We start from the raw sequence: 14,475 nt of genomic DNA, 5'->3' as shown, positions 1-14,475 counted from the left end.
TATGCTGCCCTGGTGCACCGGGGAGAAGCACATGGCGGTGGAGAGAAGATACAATCCCTACCCTTCGGAGGGCTGATAGTAGGAGTGGAAAGACAGACTAGCACACACTAAGTACAAGGGACAAAGAAAGCAGAGAATAAAACAGACCTTGTTCACACAAGTACAAACAGCAGAGACCCACACTCACAATTTCATAAACAGGCAGGTTTAAGAAACAGGAAAGTTGGAGTGATCAGAGGGCGAGAAAGGGTATAATCTGGGAAAATTTCCTGGAGGAGAGGACTGTGGAAGGGAGATTGGAGCCTCCCACCTCCACTCTACCCCAGCTTCTTTTCCTCTGTTTGGCTCATGGATGGCAGGCCATCTGCCCAACACTTTTTCCCACATGGTATTTTTTTCCCATCATCATCCTCAGGGGTATTTATTGAGTGCTTACTGTGTGCAGAGAACTATTCTAAGTGCTTGGGAAAGTACAGTGGCATTCTCTGCCCCCATCCAGGAGACAGTTATCTTGAAAGTTTTCCCCCATTGGGATATGCCTAAACTTTGGCTTCATAGGACATCTGTATTCTCCAGCTGCATGCATATTTAAACGCACCTACATAAACACAGACACCACACCCCCCATCAGTAAAAAGAGAAGCAGCATGGCCTAGTAGATAGAACACAGGCCTGGGAATCAGAAGGTTCTAATCGTGGCTCTGCCACTTGACTGCTGGTGACCTTGGTCAACTCACTTAACTTCTCTGGGCCTCAGTTACCTCAGCTGTTAAAATGGGGATTAAGACTGAGAGCTGCAAGTGAGACATGGATTGTGTCCAACATAATTAGCTTGTATCTAACGCCAGCACTTAGAACAGTGCCTGGAACATAGTAAGTGTTTAACAAATACCTTTCTTTAAAAAAAAAACTTATGCTCTCGGTGATGCAGAGGTCTCACGTTTATTCCACAAGAATAGGTGGTAGTTGGAAAGTGACCTATTTACTCTGCCTGCCCCAAGGGGCTTCTCCCACATTAGCTATAGGTAGGTTACACATAGCCCATTGATTGTACTCACCACATTTCTTTTTCAAACAGCCCTATGTCAAACCTTAATGAAATACAAATGCCACAGAGCTAATCCTGAGAGGGACAGGAGGATGAGAGGGTGAAAGCAAGAGAGAACAGTGAATACCGGGATTTAAGTTCTGAGACTCTAATAAGACTCTTCTATTGGAGCATTTCAACTCCACTGCTAGATTAGTACACAAAGCCCCAACCCTAGGGAGGATGAGATGGTTGAGAAGTCAAATCTCTTTCCCAAGGGGATTGTTCTCTCTCTAGTTTTCTTCCTTGAACTTCTTGCCAGTTTTTTGAGAAAAGATTAAAACTTCCCCAAATCAAACATCGTAATAATACTATTTCCCCTATCTGTATGAATTCTATGTCTGTCTCCACCTCTAGACTGTGAGTTTGCTCTGGGCAGAGATTGGGTCTATGAACTCTGTTGCTTTTTATGCTTCCAAGTGCTTATTACAATGCTCTGCACACAATACACAAATAGATTAACTGATTTAAAGCATAGATACCCACTCATCAATTAATGGTATTTTCTGAATGCCTATTGTGTACAGAGCACTGTGTGAGCACTTAGAAGAGAACAATACTGTTGCCAGGTATGTTCTCTGCCCACAGTCATGCCACTGTCATCTATCTACCACTACTGACAGAGGGAGAAACCGAGGCCCAGAGAAGTACAGTAATTTGGCCAAAGTGACCCAGTGGAGCAGGTCCTTGCCACAAAAGAGACTCCTTCCTCCCACTCCCAGTCCAGCCCCATTACTGACAATCTTGGAAGGCACAAGAAGAGAGGGGGAAGGTCAGGGTGGCTGCAATGAAGCAAAGTTGAGAAAAAAGTTACTTGGGTTTGGAGTTGAGGGAAGTCGGGGTTGTGGAGGTTTGAGAGGGAGTCACAGGGAGGGTGGAGGAGGTTCACGTGGTCAACTGTCAGGGCAACAGAAAAAGGGAATCCAACATCCTTTGGTAAGTGTGAAGCCCCCTCTATCAGGGAACCTAAGAGACTTTGGCACCACAAACGCACAAGTAGTTGGTAGGCTGCCATTTTAGAGGACCTTGTGGCAGTTGCTTCCTGTACAGCAAGATGGGAGAGACCTCATTCTGGCCCTGGCTCAGCATAAAGGTAATAGCCACCTAGAGCAAGAGCATGAGCAGGGCTTTCCTGGTTAAGCGATTCCAGACTGGGGTCTTCCTGATGAAGCCTCCTTTCCCCATATTTGTCACTCCACTCAATCCATTAGGCCCTTGAAAGTAAGCTAAACTAAACTGATAGTAAGCTAAGGCTGGTCTTGGAATAAAGTGAGACTTCAGGCATGTAAAGGCACAATTAACAGCTCTTGAACTAAAGGTGCAAAGGCCTGAAGCAGAAGTTGATTGGGATCAGACTATAAGCTAGACTGTAAACTACTTTAAGGGAAGGATCATGTCTTTTTTCTGTTGTACTCTTCCCAAGTGCTTAGTGGTGCTCTGCATACAAGTGCTCCATAAATATGATGGATTGTTTGGGGGAGCCATTCATTCAGTAGTATTTATTGAGCACTTACTATGTGCAGAGCACTGTACTAAGCGCTTGGAATGCACAATTTGGCAACAGATAGAGACAATCCCTGCCCAATGACGGGCTGACAGTCTAATCAGGGGAGACAGACGGACAAAAACAAGACAACATAATCACGATAAATAGAATCAAGGGGATGTACACCTCATTAACAAAATATTCATTCAATTCATTCAATAGTATTTATTGAGCGCTTACTATGTGCAGAGCACTGTACTAAGCGCTTGGGATGAACAAGTCGGCAACAGATAGAGACAGTCCCTGCCATTTGACGGGCTTACAGTCTAATCGGGGGAAACGGACAGACAAGAAAAATGGCAATAAATAGAGTCAAGGGGAAGAACATCTCATAAAAACAATGGCAACTAAATAGAATCAAGGCGATGTACAATTCATTAACAAAATAAATAGGGTAACGAAAATATATACAGTTGAGCGGACGAGTACAGTGCTGTGGGGATGGGAAGGGAGAGGTGGAGGAGCAGAGGGAAAAGGGGAAAAAGAGGGTTAAGCTGCGGAGAGGTAAAGGGGGGATGGCAGAGGGAGTAGAGGGAGAAGAGGAGCTCAGTCTGGGAAGGCCTCTTGGAGGAGGTGAGTTTTAAGTAGGGTTTTGAAGAGGGAAAGAGAATCAGTTTGGCGGAGGTGAGGAGGGAGGGCGTTCCAGGACCGCGGGAGGACGTGACCCAGGGGTCGACGGCGGGATAGGCGAGACCGAGGGACGGTGAGGAGGTGGGCGGCAGAGGAGCGGAGCGTGCGGGGTGGGCGGTAGAAAGAGAGAAGGGAGGAGAGGTAGGAAGGGGCAAGGTGATGGAGAGCCTTGAAGCCTAGAGTGAGGAGTTTTTGTTTGGAGCAGAGGTTGATAGGCAACCACTGGAGTTGTTTAAGAAGGGGAGTGACATGCCCAGATCGTTTCTGCAGGAAGATGAGCCGGGCAGCGGAGTGAAGAATAGACTGGAGCGGGGCGAGAGAGGAGGAAGGGAGGTCAGAGAGAAGGCTGACACAGTAGTCTAGCCGGGATATAACAAGAGCCCGTAACAGTAAGGTAGCCGTTTGGGTGGAGAGGAAAGGGCGGATCTTGGCGATATTGTAGAGGTGAAACCGGCAGGTCTTGGTAACGGATAGGATGTGTGGGGTGAACGAGAGGGACGAGTCAAGGATGACACCGAGATTGCGGGCCCGAGAGACGGGAAGGATGGTCGTGCCATCCACGGTGATAGAGAAGTCTGGGAGAGGACCGGGTTTGGGAGGGAAGTTGAGGAGCTCAGTCTTGTTCATGTTGAGTTTTAGGTGGCGGGCCGACATCCAGGTGGAGACGTCCTGGAGGCAGGAGGAGATGCGAGCCTGAAGGGAGGGGGAGAGGACGGGGCGGAGATGTAGATCTGCGTGTCATCTGCGTAGAGATGGTAGTCAAAGCCGTGAGAGCGAATGAGTTCACCGAGGGAGTGAGTGTAAATGGAGAACAGAAGAGGGCCAAGAACTGACCCTTGAGGAACTCCAACAGTTAAACGATGGGAGGGGGAGGAGGCTCCAGCGAAGGAGACCGAGAATGACCGGCCAGAGAGGTAAGAGGAGAACCAGGAGAGGACAGAGTCCGTGAAGCCAAGGTGAGATAAGGTATGGAGGGGGAGGGGATGGTCGACAGTGTCAAAGGCAGCAGAGAGGTCAAGGAGGATTAGAATGGAGTAGGAGCCATTGGATTTGGCAAGAAGGAGGTCATGGGTGACCTTAGAGAGAGCAGTCTCCATAGAGTGGAGGAGACGGAAGCCAGATTGGAGGGGGTCTAGGAGAGAATGGGAGTTAAGGAATTCTAGGCATCGATTGTAGACGACTCGTTCTAGGATTTTGGAAAGGAAGGGTAGTAGGGAGATAGGGCGATAACTGGAGGGGGAAGTGGGGTCAAGAGCGGGTTTTTTTAGGATGGGGGAGACGTGGGCATGTTTGAAGGCAGAGGGGAAGGAGCCCTTGGAGATTGAGTGGTTAAAAATAGAAGTTAAGGAAGGTAGGAGGGCAGGGGCGATGGTTTTAATAAGGTGAGAGGGAATGGGGTCCGAGGCGCAGGTGGAGGGGGTGGCACTTGCGAGGAGGGAGGAGATCTCCTCTGAGGATACTGCAGGGAAGGATGGGAAAGTAGGGGAGGGGGTTGGTGGGGGGGAGGGGAGAGGCGGAGGGGTGACTTTGGGGAGCTCAGACCTGATCGTGTTGATTTTTGTGAGGAAATAGGTGGCCAGATCATTGGGGGTGAGAGATGGGGGAGGGGGAGGAACAGGGGGCCTAAGGAGAGAGTTAAAGGTCCAGAACAGTCGGCGGGGGTGACGGGCATGGGTGTCGATGAGGGAGGAGAAGCAGCTTTGCCTGGCGGAGGAGAGGGCAGAGTTAAGATAAATAGGGTAATAAAAATATATACAAATGAGCACAGTGCTGAGGGGAGAACTCCATCTCTTAGCTCCAGATGCACAGGCTACAACCAAAATCTGGGCTCTGAGGTCCCAGGCAATAAATATCTGAGGCCAGGCAGGCAGGAACAAGGTTGCCCCAAGGTTACTGGGTCTGGAAGAAGGAGGAAGATGGTGAGGTTAAGCCCTTTGCTAAGAAACGAAGGCAGGGCCCTAGTGGTCCCTCACTGCCCAGGGCTGGCAGTTGGGCTATCACTCAACCAGCACTAACCATCAGTCCCAAGGCCTCACCTCTGCTGCTTTCATCCAGGACAGACACAGTACCCTTTCCAGTCCAGATTTCCTGCCCACTCAGTGGCTTTGGAATACCCATTTTCTGTTTGACCATTTCTCTCTGACTGCTACACAACCCGTTTCCACTCAACTAAGTGCTTCCTGGATATTTCCCACCCCAAGGGATGGAGGTTGAGATAGGGCTGGGGCTGCCTCACCTACATTCCAGCAATAAATTTGCCAATCAATGGCATTTTTTGAACTCTTACTCTATGCAGAGCACTGTACTAAGAGCTTTGAAGAATAAAACCAGGGTTGGAAGACTCAATCCCTGCCCACAAGGAGTTTACGGTCTACAGGGAAAGAAAAACATTAAATTATGGATAAGGGAAATAAGGATATTTACACAAGTGCTGTGGGGCTGGGGTGAATAGCAAAGTGCTTTAAGGAGTTCACTGCCAATTGCATACATAGACAACACAGAAAGGAGAGTGGATAGGGGAAATAAGGGCTTAAACAAATAAGGCCTCTTGAAGGAGATGTGATTTTAGGAGGATTTTGAAGATGTGGAGAGGAGTGGACTGTAGATGTGAAGGGAAAGGGGATATAGGACAGAGGCAAGGAGCTGGTGGTGGGAAAGATGAGATCAAAGCAGAGGGAATAGAGGAACAGAGTGTGTGGGTTGGGTGGGAGGTCAGCAAAGTATAGTATGAGGGAGAGAGTTGATTGATTGCCTTGAAACCCAGAGGAAGGAGTTTCTGTTTAATGCAGAGGTGGAAGAACAACCATTGGGGGTTTTTGAGGAGTGAAGTGGAGAGTTACAGACTGAACAATTTTTCAGAAAAGTGAGGTATGGACTGGAGAGGGAAGAAACAGGAGGCAGGGAGGTCAGCAAGGAATCTGATGCAATAGTCCAGGACTTAGAACAGTGTCTGGCTCATAGCAGTGAACAAATAACTATTTAAATTAAAAAGAGAGATGGCAGGTAGCAAAGCCAGCTGATGGGGTTTTCCTTCCAATTGTCTACATCTCTCCAGCCTAACTGAGGAGTGGAGGGGGGGAGCGGATGTGGAAAGAAATCACTTGCTCATTGCTGACCCCCAGCAATTTTCAACTCCATGTGGCCTGTCAGGGGAGATGGGATGAGGTAGGGAGCTCATTGAGGACAAGGAATGTGTCTTTTTACTGTTATATTGTACTCTTCCAAGTATTTAATACACTGATTTGCACTTAGTAAGTGCTCAATAAATACATTTGAATGAATGAATGAGGGTAAAATAGCTTGGGTGGGAATGGGGGTGGAGGGTTTCCTTCAGGGAGAGGCCGAGCTTATTTTGCTGTCTCCAGAACATGAGGTATTGCAGGGGGCGGGGGGCTGAGGGCGGAGGGGAGAGAAGGATGCAGGGAGTCAGCCTTGTCCCACTCCCATTGTTGCTTTTCCCCTTCAATTATTTTTTGTGTTGTGTACTCCGCCAAAAGGATAAATCAGGGGACATTTCAGGAAGTGTTTTCCCCTTCTCAAACCTATCAGAATATTGCTGACACTGATCCAGAGCTGGGAATGTCATTCCTGAATAAACATGATGTCATTTTCATTCCGTTCATACCCCTCCTGGACAGCTGCTGTCAGCATCAGTGAAGAAAAATGCCACCTCACCGGTGACAGCTGCCACTTGACGTACTTTGTATATCAGCTCCTCTAGAAAAAAGCAGCCAGTCATGCAGATGCTATTTAAAGTATGTTGCATCTTGATGAGAAATGCAGAAACTAATAGGCTAGGGAAGGCCCCTTTCCCCAGATCCGGAATCTGGAGGACTCAGGGAAAGTTTCTGGGATCTTCTTTTGGGTTGTTTTGGGGTTTGGGGCCTTGTTTGAAGTGGGAGGAAGAGTGTTTCATGTGGTGTCATCATGTACCAAGAAAGACAACTTGCTCCTTCTGCACTGTCGGCCTGCACCCCCCAGAGGGAGAAGCTGTTTCCTATTTGCTTGGGAAACATCCTCAGCGAGTCAGCAGTGAGCCCAGAAGGCCATCCCTGACTGAGTTTTCTAGACTGACCAAGGCCAGAACTAACTGGGAGCCCAAAGAGCTCTTTTTTTTAAAAAAAAAGGTATTTGTTAAGCTCTTACTACGTGCCAGGCTCTGAACTAAGCACTGGGGTAGTTACAAGCTAATCAGGTTGGACACAGTCCATGTTCCACTATTAACCCCATTTTACAAATGAGGTTAACTGAGGCAAAAAGAAGTTAAGTGACTTGCCCAAGGTCACACAACAGATACAAGGCGGAGCTGGGATTAGAACCCAGGTCCTCCTAACTCCCAGGCCCGTGGTCTATTCATTAGGCCAAGCTGCTTCGGATCTACAAGAGCCACCCAGCAATCCCCTGAGATGGCTCACTGCTTCAGTAGCCCATGTAGAACTCAGCTGACAACCCTTTCAGACCAGTAAGACCAATGTCCTGGGCAGGGCATCATACCTGGATTGCATTCCAAAGGAAGACACTCCAAAGCTAAAATTGCTAAACAATTCCAGGAAGGAACACTCTTCCCCTATAGGGCCTGGAGATGAGTCCAAGGATGGGGAAGGCTGGCAGGAAGGGGTATAATGGGGTATTGAAGGAGGAAGTGGGAGAAGCCCCTGGGATCTTTAGGGTCCCTCTGCCAGCCCCCAGGGCGAAGGATCGGAGAGTGCTTGTTTCTGGGGCTCTAAATTTCTTGACATAATTATTTTCCTTTATCCAGAATGCAGTGTGATTATAGCACTCCAGTCCATTAAACTGCTTTGTTGGAGTGTGCTATTTCTACAGACATATCTCCATCACAACCTTGGGTGGGGTAAATTGTCAGAGAAAATGAGTAGTTAGAATTGTGGAAAGGGCCAGGGAGTCAGAGAACCTGGGTTCTAATCCCAGCACTGCCATTTGTCTGCTAGATGATTTTAGAGAAGTCACTCAACTTCTCTGCTTCAATTACCTCATCTGCAAATTGGGGATTAAGACTGTGAGCCCCACACAGGACAGGGACTGTGTCCAACCCCATTAGCTTGCATTTATCCCAGCATATAGTACAGTGCCTGGCACATAGTAAACACTTAAATACCATTTTAGTGGAGAAAGTCTTTCTCTCTCTCTTCCTCCCTCCCTCTACTGTCTGCTTTGTGGACCTTTCCATTCTCCTGATTACTGCCCCCAGGGAATTAATTTTTTTATTTGTTAAGTGTTAAGCTACTTTGTCAGACACAGTCCAACGTGGGGCTTACAGCCTTGATCCCCATTTTACAGATGAAATAACTGAGGAATAAAGAAGTTAAGAAACTTGCCCAAGGTCTTACAGCAGACAAATGGTAGAGTCAGAATTAGAACCCAGGTCCTCTGATTCCCAGGTCCAGACTCCTTCCACGAGAAGCAGCGTGGCTTACTGGAAAGAGCCTGGGTTTGGGAGTCAGAGGGCATGGGTTCTAATCCCAGCTCCGCCACTTGTCTGCTGTGTGACCTTGGGCAAGTCACTTCACTTCTCTGTGCCTCAGTTCCCTCATCTGCAAAAATCGGGGTTAAAAAATGTGAGCCCAAATGGGACAACCTGATTAGCCTGTATCTACCCCAGCGCTTAGAACAGTGCTCTGCACATAGTAAGTGCTTAACAAATACCATAATTAATTAATTATTAGTCCACACTGCATCTCAACCCCAAAACCCAAAGCCCACCCCAAGATCTCCCTGTCCTTCCATGGAACATTCCCTTCCCACCAGTTCTCACAGGTTCACAGTCTCACAGCCTAAGAACCTTCTCAGCAGATGACTAGGGCACAGGAATGAATTTTTCCCCAGGAAAGCCCACATTCACACTCTGCACATAGAATCCAGCTTAATCACTCAGTCAATCAATGGCATCTAGAGGGTCACTGATGATACTGTGCTTCCCTAGTGTCTTCCACCTGAAGAGCTCAGGGTATTCCATTTATGATTCAGTTTTCCCTTCCTCCTCATAACATTCCTCAGAGAATAGGGAACATGCATGGCTCTCCAAACCCACTCTGCAAAAAAAAAAAGAAAAAAAAAAGGCCCAGAGAGGTTAAGTGTCTCACCAGCACCAAGTCACATCATGGCTAGATCTGAGCTTCCTGTTCCTCAACCCACACTACCTCTCACAGACTCCACTTTTTGCCAAGGTAGACTGGGTGACTTGAATCTATTATTCCAAAGTAATAGATTAATAATCAATTATCCCAAAGTGCTTCTGGATAGAAACAGAAGCAGCATAACCTAGTGGAAAGATCACAGGCCTGGGAGTCGGATAACCTGGGATTTGAACCAGAAGCTCTGCCACTTCTCTGCTGTGTGACCCTGGGCAAGTCACTTAACTTCTCTGTCCCTCAGTTACCCCATTTGTAAAATGGGGATTAAGACTGTGAGCCCCATGTGGGACAGGGACTGTGCCCAACCCGATTATCTCGTGTCTACCTCAGTGTTTAGTACAGTCCCTGGCACAAAGTAAGCACGTAATAATAATAATAATGTTGGTATTTGTTAAGCGCTTACTATGTGCAGAGCACTGTTCTAAGCGCTGGGGTAGACACAGGGGAATCAGGTTGTCCCACGTGGGGCTCACAGTCTTAATCCCCATTTTACAGATGAGGGAACTGAGGCACAGAGAAGTTAAGTGACTTGCCCACAGTCACACAGCTGACAAGTGGCAGAGCTGGGATTCGAACTCATGAGCCCTGACTCCATTAAAAAGCCATCCACTCCCCCCTTATGCTGTTCTAGGCATTTACCAAGGGACATCAGAACATCAGATCTCTAAAAGGAGCCAAGAACCAGGGTTCTGTTTCCCGGGCAGAACTTGAGCAGCCAAGAGACAAGTGATGGATGCATCTTTGGGCTATCCTGAACACACTGCAGTGATGGGAAGGTTGGGGCAAAAAAGAGTCTTCCATGCCAGCAGTGGATGAGATGACAAACAATGATGAACAGGTGTGCCTCTTTAGAAAATGTAGGAAAACCAAAAGCTGAAGATACTGTCTTGACCTCCAAGGGTGTCCAGTGTACTGAAACATTATTACTTGCTGCCTGGTGCTGGTCTCTTCTCTTGCCCTATGCAAGAACCGGTCATCGCACGTTCTGTAAACTGCATCTTTTTTCTTCTGTTCAGAGAATACATATCGCATCAAGCTATTTGGGGCACAAGTCAATTCAACATAAAACTAATTAACTAATTGTGAGTCTCTCTGGCACTGGTGCCAATAGTGGGAGTCAGTGAATACACCATTAGGCAATTTACAACACTAGAGTTGTTATTAGAGGCAAGCTGTGTTTGAAATGTTCTCTGTCCATGAGCCTGATATGAAACGGTCCCCTTTCAGGGTGCTCCAGGAGACTACAGGCCTGGGGATTGGGTCTTTTCTTGAGAAAGGAGTAAGAGATTGGTCCATTGGAAATACCGATCCTGGGACTTGAGAGCCAGAACTATTTTTTGAAAATAAGCTCTTTCAGAGTTAGGATTGAAAGAGTAAGGGTGCGGTCTTGAATAATACTGATATCTGGGCATGTTTACATCACCTCCACTTCTAAGACCCAAAGCACTTTAACTTCTATCCTAAATGAAGCCCGGTTAGAAAGGGGAAAGGTATAGGATCCCCATGTTACAAATAGAAAACAGAGACCCAGAGAGGTTTGGTGATTTACCTGAGGTCTTACAGTGAATCAGTAGTAAAGTCAGGTTTAAAACCTAGGTGTCTTGGGTCTCAGCCCCATTCCCCTTCCCTCTAGACCAGGCTTTACAGTGGCCAGGACCCTGGTGAGAGTGGGGAGATTCAGAGTAAAGTAATGATAATTATCCATATGATTATTGTTATTATTATTACCAAGAATAGCTTAAATTCCCTAAACACTCTCAAATGATTTTATTTTATCCTCATTAAATCCTTAAGAGATGGGGGGGAGTCAGGAATTATTATCCCTGTTGTACATTTGAGAACATTAAGGCCCAAAGCAGTTCTTCTGTGACTTCTCCAAGGTCACAGCCCGCCAAGTGACCAGACTGAGACTAGAATCCAAGTCTCTTACTTCTCACACACAACGCAGTGCTCTTTCTACTAGACTGTGCTGCCTGTCACAAATTACGCTGATGTTGGCTCCAGGCCCAATCTGCTCCTACCTCCTCTCCCCTGAAAGGGACCTGTAATAATAATGACGGCATTTGTTAAGTGCTTACTATATGCCAGGCACTGTACTAAGCAAGCTCCCTGCAGGTTACTACTGTTTGGGCTGTTGCCTGCCAGGCTGATAGACCTTCCTGCCCCCATCCCTCCGGGAAAGATCCCCACCCCACCCCTACCTCCACCTTGCTGACTGCATCAAGAGTTTGCTTTTTCCCCTTAGCCGATGTCAAAGGGGCAGATGTCTCATCTGGGAAGCTTTCCAGCGACAGCCCGGTGAGCAGAACAAGGAAGCCCTTTGCGTCGTCAGGAAGAAGCCAGGCGCTCCAATCTGCCAGGGTGTCCCTGAAGATTGCCAACCCTACGGGCATGGGGCACCCAGGTCGGCTGGTCCGAGAGCAGAGAAAGACTGGAGCACTGGACACCAACCAGACTTTCAAGCCAAAGAAGGTTTCAGCCGGAGGGACCCAACGGGGAGCTCTGCTTCGAAATGCCTCTCCGCTCCAGGTGACAGTGCCAACGTCTGCTCTGCTGGGCCACACTGGTGGGCACAGAAACATCTCTGGGCTGCTCGGCCCGCCACTGTCCCACAGCCATCTCCGCTCCCGCTGCTCCCCAGTGGCTATCAAGAGCTGTGCTCCTGAGCGCTGGTGCAGACACCAATTCGGGTGATGAAGAGGAGCAGAGGAGTGGTGGCGGCGGCATGGCCTCGGGCTCTGCTTCTCTGACAACAGCTTCCCTGTCATCTCTCCCCACACCCCCTGGAACTGCTCTAGTGTCTCTCCCACTCTGAAAGTGCAGCTCAGGCAATGTTGCCAACACAGATTCTCTCCTGTCAAACGGTTTCCCTGATCCTAGAGGGTGAGCCACCTGACAGCTCTCTCCTGTGCCAGGAAATCCTGCTGCCCACCTCCTCACCCCCATGGGCTCCAACCCCAAGCTTCTCTGGGGCTCTGGATGGGGCTCTGATAAACAGCAGAGCCTCATACTGTTAAAACTTTACTGCACCACCCCTAATGCCCCCTGACCACCCACCCTCCTCTCCCATACTGTATTGCTCAGCTTGGCCTGGGGAAAGAACATGGGCCTTGAAGTCAGAGGACCTGAATTCTAATCCTGGCTCTGCCACTTGCTCACGATGTGCTCTGGGGCAAGACACAACTTCTCTGGACCTCTCTGACCTCATCTGTAAAATAGGGATTAAGATTGTGAGCTCCATGTGGACTGTGTCCAACCTGATTAGCTTGTATCTCCCTCAGCGTTTACTGCAGTGCCTGGCACATAATAATAATAATGATAAGAGTGGTATTTTTAAAGCACTTTCTATGTGCCAATCACTGTACTAAGCATTGAAGTGCATATAAACAAATTGTATTGGACACACTCCCTATCCCACATGGGGCTCACAGTCTTAATCCCCAATTTACAGATGAGATAACTGAGGCACAGAGAAATGAAGCAAGTTGCCCAAGACCACACAGCAGCCAGATAGAGCCCAAATTCTTCTGACTCCCAGATCCATACTCTATCCACTAAGCCACACTGCTTCAGCACTCAACAAATGCCATAAGCACTCTGAGAGGGAGTCCCAAATGGGACAGGAACTGCATCTGACCAGATTATCTTATACCTATCCCCGCACTTGGCACATAGTAAGAACTCAATAAATACCATTTTTTTCCTAAATAGACAAAGCATAATGATCAAGAGGGCTTGAACTCTAGATCCTTTCCATGTGCTTTCCAACCTCCACAAACTCCATTTCCCCCAGCCTTAATCTTTGTGCTGAATGGAGCTGCAGGCATATTGGATAATGATAATAATAGTTCTTATTATGGCACTGAGGTAGAAACAACCCTGAGATCAAATATGGTTTCTGTCTTTCATGGGATTGACCTATTCCCATTTTGCAGACAAGGAAACCAAGGACTTGAGGAGTGACCTGCCAAATGTCCCCAGGTATTAGAACCCAGGTCATCTAACCCCGTCCTGTTCCATGTTTTCCTTCCTCTGGTCAATCAATCATATTTACTGAGTGCTCACTGTGTGCAGAGCACTGTACTAAGCACTTGGGAGAGTACAATATAACAATAAACAGACACATTCCCTGCCCACAATGAGCTTACTGTCAGGATCCTCCAGTTGTTGGGTTTCGTTAGAACTTGAAACCTCTGCAAGCCATTACTTCCTGCTAGTCAATAGTCTGAAGACTTTGCTGCTGAGGCATAGCAATCAGTCTCACTCCCCACGCTTTTCCATACCCAAGAGGAGAGGGCCATGTAGTAGCACAAAAAACTGTCTTCTCCAGAAGCACCCTGGGTTGGCAATGGCTTTCAGTCGATCTAGCAAGTGATTTCCAGGTCCCTGTTCTGAGGTTGGCCAGAGACAGACAATCCTAAGGGTTCTCTTCACCCAATAGGGCTGGGGCTCAGTAGAGCTTTTTGCCCCTACTCTCAGTCAGCTTTGCAGGGGAGATTTTCCTCCATCCAGTTTCCATTGGGGCCCCTGCATAGGAGCTCCTCATACAAGAGGAAGCAGGCACCCTAAAACCTTCATCTGATCTGGGGTGTCTGATGGGGGTGGAAGGCCTGAATTTGGACATAAATAGCATTTTGGATATGGACAGAGAATTTTTTTTAAATGTTAAGTGCTTTCTAAGTGCCAAGCACTATACTAAGTGCTGGGGTAGATACAATAATGATATTGGGCACAGTCCCTGTCCTACATGAGGCTCACAGTTTTAATTCCCATTTTACAGATGAGGTAACCGAAGCATAGTGAAGTAACTTGCCCAAAGTCATACGAAAACAAATGGTGGAACCGAGATTAGAACGCAGGTCCATTGACTCCCAGGTCCACCTACACCACTTGACTGATGGGTGAGTTTGGTCAAGTCACTTAACTTCTCTGTGCCTCAGTTTCCTCACCTGTTCTCCCTCTCCCTTAGGCTGTGAGCCCCACAAGGGACAGGGATTCTGTCCAACCTGATTACCTTCTATCTATCCCAGGGCTAAATAGAGTACCTTGGCACTTTGTAA

This window comes from Ornithorhynchus anatinus, chromosome 4 (assembly GCF_004115215.2).
Source record: "Ornithorhynchus anatinus isolate Pmale09 chromosome 4, mOrnAna1.pri.v4, whole genome shotgun sequence".
NCBI lineage: Eukaryota > Metazoa > Chordata > Mammalia > Monotremata > Ornithorhynchidae > Ornithorhynchus > Ornithorhynchus anatinus.
Note: the sequence above shows the minus strand (reverse complement) of the source record.